The sequence below is a fragment of the Podarcis liolepis genome, assembly GCF_965112155.1.
Source record: "Podarcis liolepis genome assembly, chromosome: 2".
NCBI lineage: Eukaryota > Metazoa > Chordata > Lepidosauria > Squamata > Lacertidae > Podarcis > Podarcis liolepis.
The window spans coordinates 17,967,580-17,983,647 of record NC_139555.1 but is presented as its reverse complement, the minus strand read 5'-3'; positions in this window follow the sequence as shown (position 1 = coordinate 17,983,647).

Below are 16,068 nucleotides of genomic sequence, written 5' to 3'. Positions count from 1 at the left end.
CAGTAAGGCTTTTGACAAAGTTCCCCATGATATTCTCACGAGGAAGCTGGCAAAATGTGGGTTGAATGAGGTAACTGTTAAGGTGGATTTGTAGCTGGTTGACTGATTGAACCCAAAAAGTACTCATTAATGGTTCCTTGTCATCCTGGAAAAATGTGATAAGTGGGGTGCCACAGGGTTCTGTTCTGGGCCCATTGTTGTTTAACGTCTTTACAAATGACTTGGATGAAGAAATTGAGGGGGTGCTCATCAAATCTGCTGACACCAAATTGGGAGGGGAAGCCACAGAAGACAACATCAGAATTCAAAATGACCTTAACAGATTGGAAAACAAAGTGAATTTCAATAGGGACAACTGTAAGGTTCTACACTTAGGCAGGAAGAACCAGATGCACAAATATAGGATGGGGGACACCTGGCTTACTAGCAGTACATGCAAAAAGGATCTAGGGGTCTTGGTGGATCACAAGCTTAACATGAGTCAACATGAGTGTGATGCAGCAGCAAAAAAAAGCTAATGTAAATTAGGCAGAAGTATAGTGTCCAGATCAAAGGAAGTAATAGTACCACTCTATTCTGGCTTGGTCAGATGACATGTGGAATACTGTGTCCAATTCTGGGCACCACAATTTAAGAAGGATGTTGACAAGCTGGAACATGTGCAGAGGGCAACCGAGATGATCAAGGGTGTGGAAACTAAGCGTTATAAAGAGTGCTTGAAGGAGCTGGGTATGTTTAGCCTGGAAAAGAGAAGACTGAGAGGAGATATGGTAGCTGTCTTCAAATATCTTAAGGGCTGTCACATGGAGGAGGGAGCATGCTTGTTTTCTCCTGCTCTGTAGAGTAGGACTTCAAGTTGCAAGAAAGGAGATTCCTATTTGGAAAAACCTTCTGACAGTAAGAGCTGTTCAGCAGTGGAGCAGACTTTCACAAGAAGTGGTGGACACTCCTTCCTTGGAGGTTTTTAAGCAGAGGTTGGCTGGCCACCTGTCATGGATGCTTTAGCTGAGATTCCTGCATTGATGACCCTTGGGGTCCCTTCCAACTCTATGATTCTATGTCTCAGGACTGCCTGGGATGCTGACATAAGCATTTCCAGCAACAACCCAGGGGTACATAAACTTGAAACAGGTAGTTTCCAGCATACCAGGTGAACCTACTCAGGCACTATATGACCCATTGCAAGTGGCATAGTGTGGGTTGCCAGCTCCCAGGGCCACATGGATAGGAGGTGGGAGGGAGGGGAATGGACATAGAAAGCATGCACATAAAACTGCCAAAGGCACCTGCATCACCCAGGAGGTCTCAGCCACAGAGAAAAGAATACTTGTTCAGTTGTCTGGAGAGGTCACTTCCTGGTTCACATAGAGAAGCTGTTTTCAACAGAGCCCAGTGAAGGAAATGCACAGCTGTCTTGAGGCATCACTGAGTGTTGAAATTTTGCACCCCCTAAAATCCTCCAAACCACCCTTGTGGACTCCCCTCATGCTACGCCACTGCCTGTTGCTCTAGGGATGAGCAACCTATGGCTTTCCAGATGCTGGTGGATCCAAAATGCCATCAGCCCCGGCCAGCATGGTCAGTGATCAGTGGTGATGGGAGCTGGCAACATCTGAAGGGCCAAAGTTAGCTATGCCTAGAGCAAATAAATAGTCTACACCTGAAGGTAGATGGATAAATAGTCTGATCTGATAGGAGGCAGCTTCCATTGTTCCCAAAGAGCCCTTATACAGCAGGGGGAAATCAGAATTTTCTGTACATGTAGGGGAAACAAAAGGATGTTTGGAAGCAATAACAGGTGAATGTGCTTCTGCTGATGTCACTCTGTCTCACTCACTGCTTTGTACTGTTCTACAAGAGATATGAGCCTGACTGTTTACTCGCAACAAATGAGCCATTATGTCGAGCCTTAGAAGATAGCTAACAAGAGACACTTCTCTGATTGACTTTATTGCTGGAGTAATTAATAGCATCCACATTTCCCTCTTTAGATAAGATATGGGTCTGTGTTGTTTACTCGGTGTTCAGAACATTTTCCCCATGAATGCTTGCATCTATTGAAAACCCATCTAGAGGAAAATGCATGCTGTTTCCGCATTGACGTGGCACGTTCACAGATGTTTCCACACAGGTACAGCTATCGCCAGCCTGATCCAGTGTCTTAGCTGGAGTTGCTTTGCAGAATGAAAAGCAAATGCTTCCTCTTAAGGCAGAGATGGGAAAGCCTGTGGCCTAACCCATGTTGTTGGACTCCCCATCAGCCCAACCAATAGTCAGGGATGATGGGCTTTGTTCAGCAAATAGGTGCCAACTTCTTGGGTGCCCAAGCACCCACAAAATTCCCGTAAAGGGACCAGGCACCCACAAATTTCAGAGTCAGGGCCATGCACGCTGCATGACACCCACGGCCCCAGGGCACCCACAGTCGCAGGGCCAAGTTGGCACTCCTGGTTCAACAAACTTTGAGCTCCTCATCACTGTCCTATGGTTAGATAAAGGTAAAGGACCCTTGACAGTTAAGTCCAGTCGTGAACGACTCTGGGGTTGAGGCACTCATCTTGCCTTAAAGGCCGAAGGAGCTGGAGTTTGTCCGCTTCCGCAGACAGTTTTTCCAGGTCATGTGGCCAGCATGACTAAGCCACTTCTGGTGGAACCAGAGCAGCACACGGAAATGCCGTTTACTGTCCCGCCGGAGCGGTACCTATTTATCTACTTGCACTGTGTGCTTTCGAACTGCTGGGTTGACAGGAGCTGGGACCGAACAATGGGAGCTCACCCCGTCACAGGGATTCAAACCACCCACCTTTCAATCAGCAAGCCCAAGCAGCACAGTGGTTTAACCCACAGCGCCACCCCCGTCTCTTATAAACACAATAGCATTTTATTTGGGAAACATGGTACACTCATGACACAACAACTTCTACGCTCATGAATAGTTTCATAAAATGCTGCTTAATGGATGGCTCATGGTTACACTCATCCTTCACTCATGTCTTAATGCAAAATAGTATACGTATTGTAAGACAGGGTTTCCCAAACTTGGGTCTCCAGCTGTTTTTGGACTACAATTCATTCCTAGCTACCAGGACCAGTGGTCAAAAAACAGCTGGTGACCCAAGTTTGGGAAACCCTGTTGTGAGAGAAGCACAACCCTGCAAGGATTCCTGCCAGTGGCGTAGCGTGGGGGGTGCAGGGGGGGCCGGCCGCACCGGCCGCAACATCTGGGGGTTAGGGTTAGGGGGCGCAAATCCACGGGTTAGGGGGCGCAAATCCACAGGTTAGGGGGCGCAAATTACTTGCCTTGCCCCGGGTGCTGACAACCCACGCTATGCCGCTGATTCCTGCTCCAGAAAACTATATGGATAATTCCATTATATTTTTGATTCCACCTTAAAAGAAGATCCCCGTGTCACCTGGCAAGATAGGCACTCTTGAAACCCAAGGTAGTAATTTGTGGAAATATATCATTTATATGCTCTTTTGTCTAATATACACATTTTTGCAAGCTGTTTCTCCCAATGTGATACTACTTTTTGTATGTTTTTTTCACAAATATATGCATTTTTACGCATGCTTGCCCTCAATGTTCACATTGCTGCACACTTCTTTGGGTACGAATGTGCATCGCAAAATTCTGAGAAGTATGAATGATAAAGGATAGCTCAGATATTTCGATTCACGTATTGTCTTGAGAAGTTCAAATTAAGTTGGTTCACATTATAAAGTAAATAAGGTAGATGTCCATTATAATGGGAATGGAACTTCTTCCCCATCCTTACTCCTAGTTAGATGGAATCTGGCACCATCAGCAGCAATCTTTGTAGCTGGAGTCAGGCAGAGCTCTCTTTCCTAAGTGGAAACAGAATGAGAGCAGGCACCAGGTCCTACAGGACTCACAGCTATATATTAATGTGATCTAGGGCCTTAAACCTTTTGAACTACCTAAACTGTATAGAAATTTGTTTATGTATGCTACTACAGTGGCAAGAATGTTACTGGTCCCAAAATGGAAAGAAGCAGAAATCCCAACAAAGGAAGAATGGATACAAAAACTTATGGAATGTGCAGAAATGGCAAAAACTGACGGGAAGAATAAGAAATCAAAGTAACAAATTGTTACTTGATTGATAACAAATCGAGAGCCAGTGTGGTGTAGTGGTTAAGAGCGGTAGTCTCGCAATCTGGGGAACCGGGTTCGCGTCTCCACTCCTCCACTTGCAGCTGCTGGGTGACCTTGGGCCAGTCACACTTCTTTGAAGTCTCTCAGCCCCACTCACCTCACAGAGTGTTTGTTGTGGGGGAGGAAGGGAAAGGAGAATGTTAGCCGCTTTGAGACTCCTGAAGGGGAGTGAAAGGCGGGATATCAAATCCAAACTCTTCTTCTTAAATAAAAGAATGGAAATGGTTTATTGAATATTTACAGAAAAACTGTAAACAGATAAAAACATTGGCAGGATTATTGTAATAACCTGCAGATTCATAAGACAAGAGGATACAGTGGTACCTAGGTTTTCAAACGTAATCTTTTCCAGAAGACCGTTCGAGTTCTGAAACATTCGAAAACAAAAAACTCAATAGGGAAGCCTCAATAGGGAAAACTCAACAGGGAAGCCGCCTTTCCTGTTCGACTTCTGAGGCGTGTTCGAAAACTGAAGCATTTACTTCTGGGTTTACCACGTTCGAAAACCATAACGTTTGTCAATGGAGATGTTCAAAAACCAAAATGTTCCTCAATGGAGACATTCCAAAACCAAAATGTTCGTCAGCGGAGACGTTCGAAAACCAAGGTCCCACTGTATATTTAAAGAAGATGAAGAAATGAGCAAATTAAGTTAATTTGGATATGCAGAAGATATTAAAAATAAATTTAAGGAACCGCAGAAAGAGGAGGAAGGAAGTCAAGTTTTGAAATGTCAAAATTATTGTAAAATTAGTGAAATGTATAAACTTGAAGAGTTTAAGTAAAAAAAGGGGGGGAGAAAAGAAACTATATTTTACTGACTTCCTGAATTGGCTATACATTATTTTCCATCAGCCACAGAACACGATCAGCTGCCAAGATGCTGAATTTGCCCAGGGCCACCAAGTGACCTCAGAGAGCACATTTCTGAATGGCCTTTCTAAAGGTTTGAGGAACAAAACCTTAACAGCAGCTCTGGATAGTAACCCAAGTGATCTCATCATCTTTTTATTAATGCACTGGGACCATGTGCAACAAACCCTTTTAAAATATACATGTTTCCTGTATTGCAAACAACATATTCCTCACACTTATAGATACCTTGATTTCTCCATGCAGATCACGTCCTGGAACTTTCCAGTTTCCTGGTTGGCTGATATAAGGAATGAGTCCATTATAGATATGACTTCAGATCTGTTTGCAGAGACCTTTGTTTTAATATTTAATATAAAGATGGGATGGCAAACACATGTTTTATGGGAAAGTATTCGGAACATGGCAATGATTTGCAACTAAGCCATCACAACAGGAATATTTTCAATTTAAGTGCAATTCTTACGGCACATCCACCCTTTTAATGAATTATCCCCACTTTTTAGTTTATTAATTTCTAAATTAACCAAATGGAATGATATTTCAAGGCTCTGCTTTCTTGCTCACTTTGTTACAGTGAAGTGGATTCTCATTTAGCATTTTACAAACTTTTCCAAAGAGTGTAATAATGAAGTGAAATATTCCTAAATATTGGATTTTGGAAAAAAATAAAATTCATATCACAATATGTCAAAAGCTTTGGGGTATGTTTCCAGCCACTTTATTGAAGATAAGTCTGAATCACTGGCAGTCTCTCTCAAGAATCTGTTGTGTGGCGAGTTCCCGCCTCCCCCTAGGAAATAAAAACACAAGTATTTTAGGTTAATGGGCGAAATAGGCCACAACTTTATTGATTGCAGGAATGGAGCGGTATTGGCTTAGGCATTGGTCCTATCGACTAACCGGCTTCAGCCTGATTGCTTGAAGACCGGCAAGGGTTAACCGCCAGTAGGGGGAGTCCTGATGATGCACATCAACTAGGAGCTCCCCCGGGGTCACTGCTCAGGGGTGTGCCTTAGGCCCACACCTCCATAGGCTTCGGACAGGGCAACGCCCCCCAGAATCCTTTACCGGACTACCCTTCAATTTGGGGGAAGGTAATGGCGCTTCCTCCCCCCCCCATCTGCATAACAATACCCTTACCAATGCCTAACCACCAATGCCGAGAAAGTTGTGACAATTTGCTATGAGGTAGGCAAAAAAACAAATGGCCAGTGCCAATTTGCCAAGTGGAAAAAATTCCTACCAGGCCCCTTGACGGCGACCAACCGAAGTCCATAGCAAGGTCAGAGAGCCTAGCCTAAAGGGTGGGAGAGTGGGAAACCGGAGCAGCTGGAGCGAAGAAAGAGGGTCATGCCTCCCGGGCCAGCCGATTGGCTGGCAAGGGAGATGACGAGTCCGAGGATTCCCCTAGTCTCGCGGGGACTGTGAGCCAGCCCCCGCACATGTGGAGAGGGTGTGAAGCCCGCAACCCCACTTCCTCTCCAGCTCAGAAGTGGCTTTCTCTGAAGTTGCCAGTCCTCAAGGCACGACATGACCTTAGGTTCCAGGGTTTTAGCTGCCTCCTCGAGTAACATGTGTCCAAACAGCCTACTTTTTTGCACCACCAACTCTTGATTTTAAAAAGTTCTGACACTGGGGCATGACACAGGGTGAAGCTCAGACAAGCTTAGGGTTGTGTCCAAATTAGTCCCATTCAAAGTAGACCCATTAAAATGAATTATCACAACTCACTTAGCTCCATTAGTTTAAATCACTGCACTTCAATAGCACAGTCATACCTTGGTTTTCGAACAGCTTAGTTCTAGAACGCTTTGGCTCTCGAATACCGCAAACCTGGAAGTAACTGTTCTAGTTTGGAAACTATTTTTGGAAGCCGAACGTCTGATGGGGTTCCTGTGGCTTCTGATTGGCTGCAGGAGTTTCCTGCAGCCAATCAGAAACCGCGCTTTGGTTTCTGAACGTTTTGGAAGTTGAACGGACTTCAGGAACGGTTTCCATTTGACTTCCAAGGTATGACTGTATAACTTAGCTGAATTTGACCTATGGTGATTCAGATGGCATTAACAGGAAAAGCTTTCTGATAATCTAATACAGTGTACAATTTCCCCATTGCCAGGAAATACGACGTGTACATTATTTCTGTAACGCACCCAACAAACCAGCCCGAGAGAATTTAAACCACACAGATCCCCAAGGGGAAAGAACCTCATTGTGTTAACTTGTGGCCACAGTAGATAATTCCAAAATAAACAACAACAAAAGGGCCACCAATCCATAGCACTGGAAAATAATGATTCATAACTGAAAAAGAAATTAGGGTCATCATAGGGCAAATTCCACCTGTTGCAATGCATATTTCCATTTGCGCAATCTGCTGCCCACATGTTGTTAATGAGAGGAACTTGGGGAAGGAGTTTATTGTGTAAGTGAAGTCGAAGCAAACTTTAATGAAAAGGCAGGTTTCCCAAACTTAATTAAACAGCAACAGAATATAAAGTGATGATTGCTAACTGTTCCTGCAAGAAGCCAAGGTTCCGTTTTTTTAAGTTTCTTGATTAATTTTGAAGAGGGCGTGTAGACAACAAGAAAGGTGAAAAACCTGTGTAGGAGCATTCACTTTTGTGAGGAAGCTGAGCCAAATACACAGTGGAGAGCCATCATCTACTTTCTCCTTAAAACAAGGGAAATATTATTAAAGTGTCACAACGCTTCATGTTACAGACTCTGCTAACCCAGAACTAGTGTTTCAGGTTAAGAACTTTGCTTCAGGATGAGAACAGAAATCGTTCAGCAGCAGTGCAGCGGCAGCAGGAAGCCCCATTAGCTAAAGTGGTGCTTCAGGTTAAGAACAATTTCAGGTTAAGAACAGACCTCCAGAACAAATTAAGTTCTTAACCCGAGGTACCACTGTATATCATTTTCTCCCCAGTCTCTCTTGTCCCAGAAGCACTTGGCAAGTGACACCAGTACTCCTCCAAGGGAATCTCTCTGGACCATCTGAATGACCATCCCATGATGGAGGAAAGATGGGATATACATGTAAGAAAATAAACAAATGACTCACTGAGGGTCTAGGAATCAGTCAAGATCTCTCAGCCCAACAGACCTCATAGGATTGTTGTGAAAAGGGGAGCACTCCATCCCAAGCTCCTTGAAGGAAGAATATGATACAAATATGATTAATACTATTCACATGGCAGGCCTCAGATTTTGATCTTTCAACAGAGCCAAACAGCAATAACTTATTATGTAGATCAGTGCATGTGTTCCTTGAAAAATTCAGAGAAAGCGAGTTACTATAGCGATGATGGAAAATCCTATAATAACTTTGTTTCATCTTAATTCTTTTGTATTGGTACGAAACCACTGAACAGCGTGTTTCAATTTTCTTTGAGGCTTTGAAGCTAAACAGAGATCTTTCGATGTGTATCCCTGGCAGAGGCACACGCCTGTAAAATAAAACAAGTTATCTCTCATGTAGCTACATATGGATTATGGGAGAATCTTGCACCCCTAGAGAATACAAACAATGTTTTCTGTTGCTATGCATTATCATCTCAAATGTCGTTAAGTGCACATATAATGAAAGAAAAGAATGAATTAAACTTGCTGCAATATCAATATTAAAGTGGAGAACATAATGGTAACAATCATAGCTGGCTGAATGCATAATCAAGTGATTCTGTGCATGTTTTGCAGCAGCATGGAGGAAGAATAGATTCCTTCACTGGAGATTTTAAAGGGTACAAGTTTATTCAAGGAATCCAAGTGCAGTAATGAAGCAAGTGATCCTAACTGAGAATTAAGATGTAATAATGGTGCCTTAGTGATGGATTCATGTTGGGCTGTCAACACATCATTCCACTTTGTTAGTTGTTGCAGGTCTAGGTCCCCAACCTGGATAAATAAAAGAGCAGTAAGACTGGTTTGGATCAAAACAGGCCACACCTTTATTGAAAAAAGATGAAAGAGGTTTGGCTTGGGCATGGGGCAATCGAAATACTTCTGGCCCGCCCGTTGGAAGTGACGTGTGGTCAATCCAGGCGGGGTTTCCTAAGACGTACATCAAATAGGGTGACCCCCGTAGGGACCACTCTCTGGGGGAGTGCCTTCGGCCCTGACCCTGCCTGGGCACGCAGAGAAAACCACTCCCCCCAGTTCACTTTAAGGGGATACCCCAGTGTTTGGAGGGGCAGGCGAGACTACAACCTCACCACCATCTAAAACAATGACTTGCACCAATGTCCAACCAAGCTGTGATGATTGCTATGAGGTGGGCAAAACCACCGGGTCTGAACCCTCAGTGTTACAGCATTATTCCCATGTAAAGGGGCAACGCTGTGCTATAGTGCAATAAAAGTGGGATGATGGGGGAGGGGGGAGAACCTGGAATATTTGTGGTATGAAAAGTTCCAGGATTTCAGCAGCAGGAAGTTGTGGTACATGTGCTGTAAAACTTTTGCAGGTCCAAATAGTATTGCAAGTGGGATCACATGCCCTAATATCATTATGAGAGCAAATCACCACAAATACAAAATAAAATGTTTATCGGGAGTAACCCTAGGAACCAATGCAGACTATTGACTCATCCAATTCAGTTTTGTCTCCCCTACATGGCTGCTGCCCTCCATAGTGTCTCAGACAGAGACCATTTTCAGCCTGCTCTTGGAAGTCCGTTACACTGGAGTTTCAAGGCCTGAAGAACTGGCCCAAGGCATTTGCTTCTTGAGGCAAAGGACAAGATTATACCACCAATCAACGGACAGGAACCAACTGATAGTTTGAAACTTACTTCAACTGTCAGCATCCTCTAGCACATCTGAGGGCAATAGGTTGGTTTAGGAGGCACATGACAGACCACATGATACACACATCTATGCCCTCCCACACTTGGCCACCTCTCCTCATAGTATCTGTCCCCTGAGGCCACCACCTCATTTTGCTTGATGATAGGACCAGCCCAGTATGCATATGTTCTGTCTGTGAACACAATTCCTCCCCTGGGCTACTGTGTTTCCCTTCACTTTTAAAAGCTGCCTCTTCTAATCTCAACATCTATCCTTAGACCCTTTTGTGAACAGCTCAGAAAACATGCTAATCAGAATCCTTGATGATAAGTATTCTTCTGAAGGCACTTCAAGGTAGGGAAACAGCACACAGCTAGATCTAGCCCTGTCATCCCCATACAGCAGTGATGGCCAAATTTGGCCCTCCAGCTGTGTTTGGATTACAGTTCCCATCATCTCTGACTCTTGGTCCTTTTAGCTAGGGATGATGGGAGTTGTAGTCCGAAAATAGCTGGAGGGCCAAGTTTGGCCATCACTGCCATACAGCTTACAGCTCAACGTTAAACACAAAGCAAAGGTGGTTAGTGTAGGATAACCAGCCTCATATAAACCAGCACACTTAAGTCTAATTAATGCATGAAGGGGCTGAGACCATAGAGTAAGTGTCTACCATGTTTAGCTCACTTTGGGAGGCACCAGGTAATCAAGCCTTTGCTCCTTCAGTCTACATGAGAAGCTCAGTGTGTGAAGAGGTCTGAGCTGGTTGCTCCAAGCTCAAACCAAATGGCCCTTACAAACCATTATTCTGTTCCTCTACCAATAATCTGGAAAATTTCACAACTGTAACTGAGCTACATTTTGCTACCTCCATTTTCTGACTGATGTAAGGAAAAGCACATGAACCTGACCTTTGGAAAGTTTGTAAGGAAACCATTTTCAACTTATCAAACATGTGGTCTTTTTCTATGCTAAGGGAATAGGTATAACAACCTACATTTCCACACTTTACATTGCTGCATATTTTAAATCTCTGCTGGAGTTCTCTCACCAAAGAGTACTTGCCCCAAATCTAGATCTTGGCATCCAGGGAATTCTCTTTTTCGTTAACCTATTTTTCCTTGCCAAACGACTGTTAGACATGTGAAACATGTAAGACAAGACTTAGCTGTCTGACAAATCAGTCATCTTCAGGTTTCTCTTTTCAAGTGTGCTTCCGAAAGGACTCCACACCAAGTAAGCAGAAAGAGAGCTGTTATACAGAAGGAAATCAAACTGGCGATTTTCACGCTAAAGCTAACACTATCACAATCCTCATTTACTTCAATAGACTTACAGCCTCCATTGGTTAGGGAGGAGCTTGGGCCCCTGATTCTGATAAATGGGATCCTCATAACAGAGGGTCCTGGTTGTGCGCGGGACCCAAGAGCTCACCTGATAGGGTTAAAATGAGGGGGGGGGGGAGCAAGAAGTCCTGGCCATTCCCCTGGGATCACACCAGGTGATTTTACCAAATAGCCAGTGGGTGGCGTGATCTCAGGGGCTTTAAAAACAGCAGTGTGATGCAAGGAGGGGCACTTGCTTCGCACTGTTGAACACCCGCCCACCCTCCCTAGTTTAGATAGAGTCGCTTGGCCTTGCCTTGGGTCGCCTGTTTTGGAACAGGGGCTGGGTAGGAATTTTTCCATTTGGCAGATTGTCTTTAGCCATTTGGTTTCCGCCTACCCCTTAGCAAATTGTCACAACTTGTAAGGTGGCGGTTAGGCATTGGCTCAGTTGGATTGTGGGGAGGGGAGGTGCGGCCATCACCTGCCCCTCCAGGAACTGGGTATTCTGTTAAAGGAATCTGGGGGGTCCTGGATCTCGTCCAAAGTCCGCTTGAGGGGCCATGCCGGGACCACAGGAACCCCGGGGTGAGCTTAGGTTGGTCCTCATCGACCTAGCTCCCTCGTTTGGTTTACCCCATTTGACGATGACCCTGAGAGGTGGAGCCAGTTATAGTGGGGAGTCAATGCCTAAGCCAATACTGCTCACGTGATTGTATTTCAATAAAGTTGTGGCTAAAAATTTTGCCCCAAAACATAAACTAATATAAGTGTCCGTGTGTATTTATTTTGGGGGTGGGTCTTGGGGCCTCGAGATGCAAGCTTCTGTTGAAGGTGAATGGAGACAGACCAAAGCATGTTCAAACTGCTTGTTTTAGTGTGTGTAAAGAGGGGCAGGGTAAGTTGGAGGGAGAGTGGTCAAAACATACCAATAAGTGCCATCACGTACACAGTGGTTCAGTCATAGTCCCTGTCAATGTTCCAGTGAGGTCGAACAAAAGGTAGTGATGGAAGTTAGGCAGAACAAAATTTGGAGTGGTTTCCCACTAGGCTGTAGGAAATATTGTTCTGTATATTCAGAAATACAACACTGAGGTTAGATTTTGGTTTGGTTCCATTACTGTATGTAAGTGTGTAGGATGAGCAGGCAGTCTCAAAATCATTTTTAAATCAGGGGTAGGGAATTTGATCCTAATGGCAAAGCAGATCCAGTACTGGGCTAATTTCCATGGGTTTGGTTTGGTGTTTTGTTGTTGTTTCTTGCAAACATCAACTAATTTGCAAAATTCAGAAAAGTACATAATCTGACTAGGCATTGCAGTCTGATCGGCAAGCAAATTTGCGAATGCTAGATGGAAATGCTCATTGTGGAAGGTGGATTAAACAAATCCCATCCTGCAATTACCATTAAAAAAAAATCTCCTGAAAACTTAGCTTTCTATAACCAAAATTTAGGAATTCCTGCTCTCAAAGCTCATTCATACTAATACATGATTGGTGCAAAGGAGTCCTTCTAATTGAGCTCTCAAAAATGGGGCAAAGAGACAGAATAGTTAATCTTTCTTTCTTTCTTTCTTTAAAAAAAACCCCCCTGCAATTCCCTCCCTTTCAGACAATTTAATTTATCTGAGTAAATGATGTAGTAGTTTAGAGAGTAAAGCCAAAAAGGAATGGGATGACTGGAATTAATGAACTGTAGGACAGAGAGGTGATCTGAGGTAGAAAGTAATTGATGAGACATTACAAAAGGTGAGACTGCATGAATACGGTCTTTTTGTCAACACAAAAGTTTGAATCGTTTGTTTAACTAGGAAGATGGCACTGAATAGCTGTCTGGGTACATATTAAATTAGCATGGACTGACTATTGTGGCAGTGTGCAAACATCATTTCAGTGGGAGTTTGACCTATAATCTCAAAAGAGAGCTGCAATTTTGAGAACAAATAAGACTGGGGGTAGGGGTGGAAAGTAGGCAATATAAAATTTATATTTCTGTTTAGAAAATATCCAGGCTGTGGGAAAATAGTCCTGGGTGGTTACAAGAAGGAAAGAAATGCCATTTTGCTTTTCAGTGATGGTGCAAGGGGAGGGGGTAGGAATTCACCTTAAAGTTCATGGTTAAATTGCAAAGTACCGTATTTTTCGCTCTATAAGATGCACCAGACCACAAGACGCACCTAGTTTTTGGAGGAGGAAAACAAGAAAAAAAATATTCTGAATCTCAGAAGCCAGAACAGCAAGAGGGATCACTGCGCAGTGAAAGCAGTGATCCCTCTTGCTGTTCTGGCTTCTGGGATAGCCACGCAGCCTGCATTCGCTCCATAAGACGCACACACATTTCCCCTTACTTTTTAGGAGGGAAAAAGTGAGTCTTATAGAGCAAAAAATACGGTATATACTGAGTAATACACAATCTCCTGCATTTAAGAGAAGATAAGGGTTCTTCTCAAAGGGCAGAACTACCTCCACTGTCAGAATACTAGATCTGAATACAGTGGTACCTTGGTTCTCAAACGCCTTGGTACTCAAACAACTTGGAACCCAAACACTGCAAACCCGGAAGTAAGTGTTCCTTTGCGAACTTTTTTCAGAAGCCGAACGTGCTCCATAAAAGGGTTACACTTCCGATTTGAGTGCCACGCTTCCGTTTTGAGTATTATCCTGAGGTCTGTCTGTTTTTGCTATTTATTTTAAGTTTTTGCGGCTCTTTTTGTTTTGTTTTTTGCCTGTGTGGAACCCAGTTCAGCTACTGATTGATTGATTGATTGATTGTGTGACTGCAGTACATTGTTTATTGCTTTCATTTTATGGATCAATGGTCTCGTTAGATAGTAAAATTCATATTAAATTGCGGTTCTGGGGGTTGTTTTAAAAAGTCTGGAATGGATCAATCCATTTTGCATTCTAAGTATTCTATGGGAAAGTGCACCTTGGTTTTGGAACACTTTGGTTTTGGAACCGACATCCGGATTAAGTTTGAGAACCAAGGTACCACTATAGAAGTATGTCTGATGTTCAGGACACAGCTGGAAAAAACCTTGCCCTTGGGGGGGGGGGGACTATTCTTACCCATACGTAATTGTCATTTGAGGGCATAAGCTTATTTTGCTTATGGTTGTGTGTTTACTTTGTCCATTTGTGTTTCATAGTGCTTTCTACTGATATCTCACTATGCTTTCTGCACTGGTTTAGAAACATTTGTTGAAAACCAGTATAAATACATTGTGTGTGTGTGTGTATATTATACAATAATTGCAGTGAATAATTTAGCGATTTGCCTGCCCTTGGATTTAAATGAAACTTGGCATTTCACACACACGTGTGTGTGTACACACACAGAAAGAGTATAGAAATATCACATTTCTAGAAGAACTGAATATTCATCATTCTATGAAAGAAATGTGGTGAGAAAAAGGCTGTCTCATATGGCCTAGGGGGAAAAAAAGAAATAATATTGAACCCTTGAAATTTTTCAGTTTGAACATCAGAGTTCTTTGTACACTCATCAAACCAGCCTCTTCTCTTTTACTACACAAATAAATATGCAAAACTTGTGGTTATTTCAATTTGCAGGAGACAAGGGGGGGGGGGGAATAACAGTAAGGGAGTGGGAAGGCAGTTCAATACAATGAAATGCTTCCAGCATGCGCGTGTGTGCCAAATAAAGGCTGTGCTTATTTGAGGATTAGATTTAAGGCAGGGGGTGGAATATAGCTTAGAAAGATAAAAAGAAACCTGTCTTGTAGTCAAAGAATAATAAGAACAAGAAAGAACAATGAACAGAAGAGGAATTTATAACAATTGCCAGATGGGTCTACTTTGCTGTCTGTGACCTTACAGAATCAGTAGTTGGAATATAGTCTACGTTTAAAAATTAGGGTGTGTTGCTATTGACTAAAGTATAAACTCGTGCCCTGGAGAGGATTGTTGCATTTTACCCTGACAGGGGCTCTCTGCCTCATACCTGAATGCCAATATTCAATAGGTGCAATCTTACCAGCAAAAGATGCAGTGATACAGCAAGCTTTACTTCCAGAATTCCTGCCATTGGGCAACTGGTGTGTACTCTAGTAGAAAGAAAAACTCTAGTAGAAAGAAAAACGTCGTGCTCATTTGGCCAAAGTAACCACAAATTCTCCTTTTCACTCTCTCCTGGTGTTTTGAGGTCTGGGTTTATGCTACCTGCTGAGGTGTAGGTGTAGGAAAGGAAAGGAAATGTTTGGTGCTGCCATATGGCTTATTACGCCCATCTGGATGAGGACATATTGATATTTCAGGCAGGCAGAAACAAGGGAACTAGCTGGGACAAAGATGAAGGAGATACCACCTCCCACTGCTGAACTGATGTGGAAGAGATGTTCTCTACATCTTCCCTGCTCACTCGTATATGTTTCAAGATCTGAGATAGGAACAGATATTACTTTTTGTCGTGCTGCGTGGAGGAGGACGACTTAAGCATGTCACAGAGTTCCCCAAAAATAGACCAGAGGCAATTAATATTTCATCCAGCAGAGCTTTACTGCTACTGAAGACAAATGAGCAGAATGGTCACAAATCCAATACATTCAGGATTGTCACAGTCCATTAAATAAATCCAGTTGCAGCGCTTACAATAAAACTTACAATTACTTATAATGAGACTTAAACGTAACCCTAAGCATACTATGTACAGAACGCCACATCAGAAGGAAAAGAGAGAGAGAAAAAAAGCGAAACCTACGCTCCTTCTGGCCTTACTTTTATAGTCAGCATGACCTTGATAGAAGAGATAAGAGAACCAGTTTAAGCCAGCCGTACTCAGCTTCTCTGAAGGTATAACCCAAATATCATGAAGTTTCTTTCACACAGAGAAGCTTCCAGAACCCTCTTGAATTAAGTAGAATAGGAAAGATCTCTACACAAC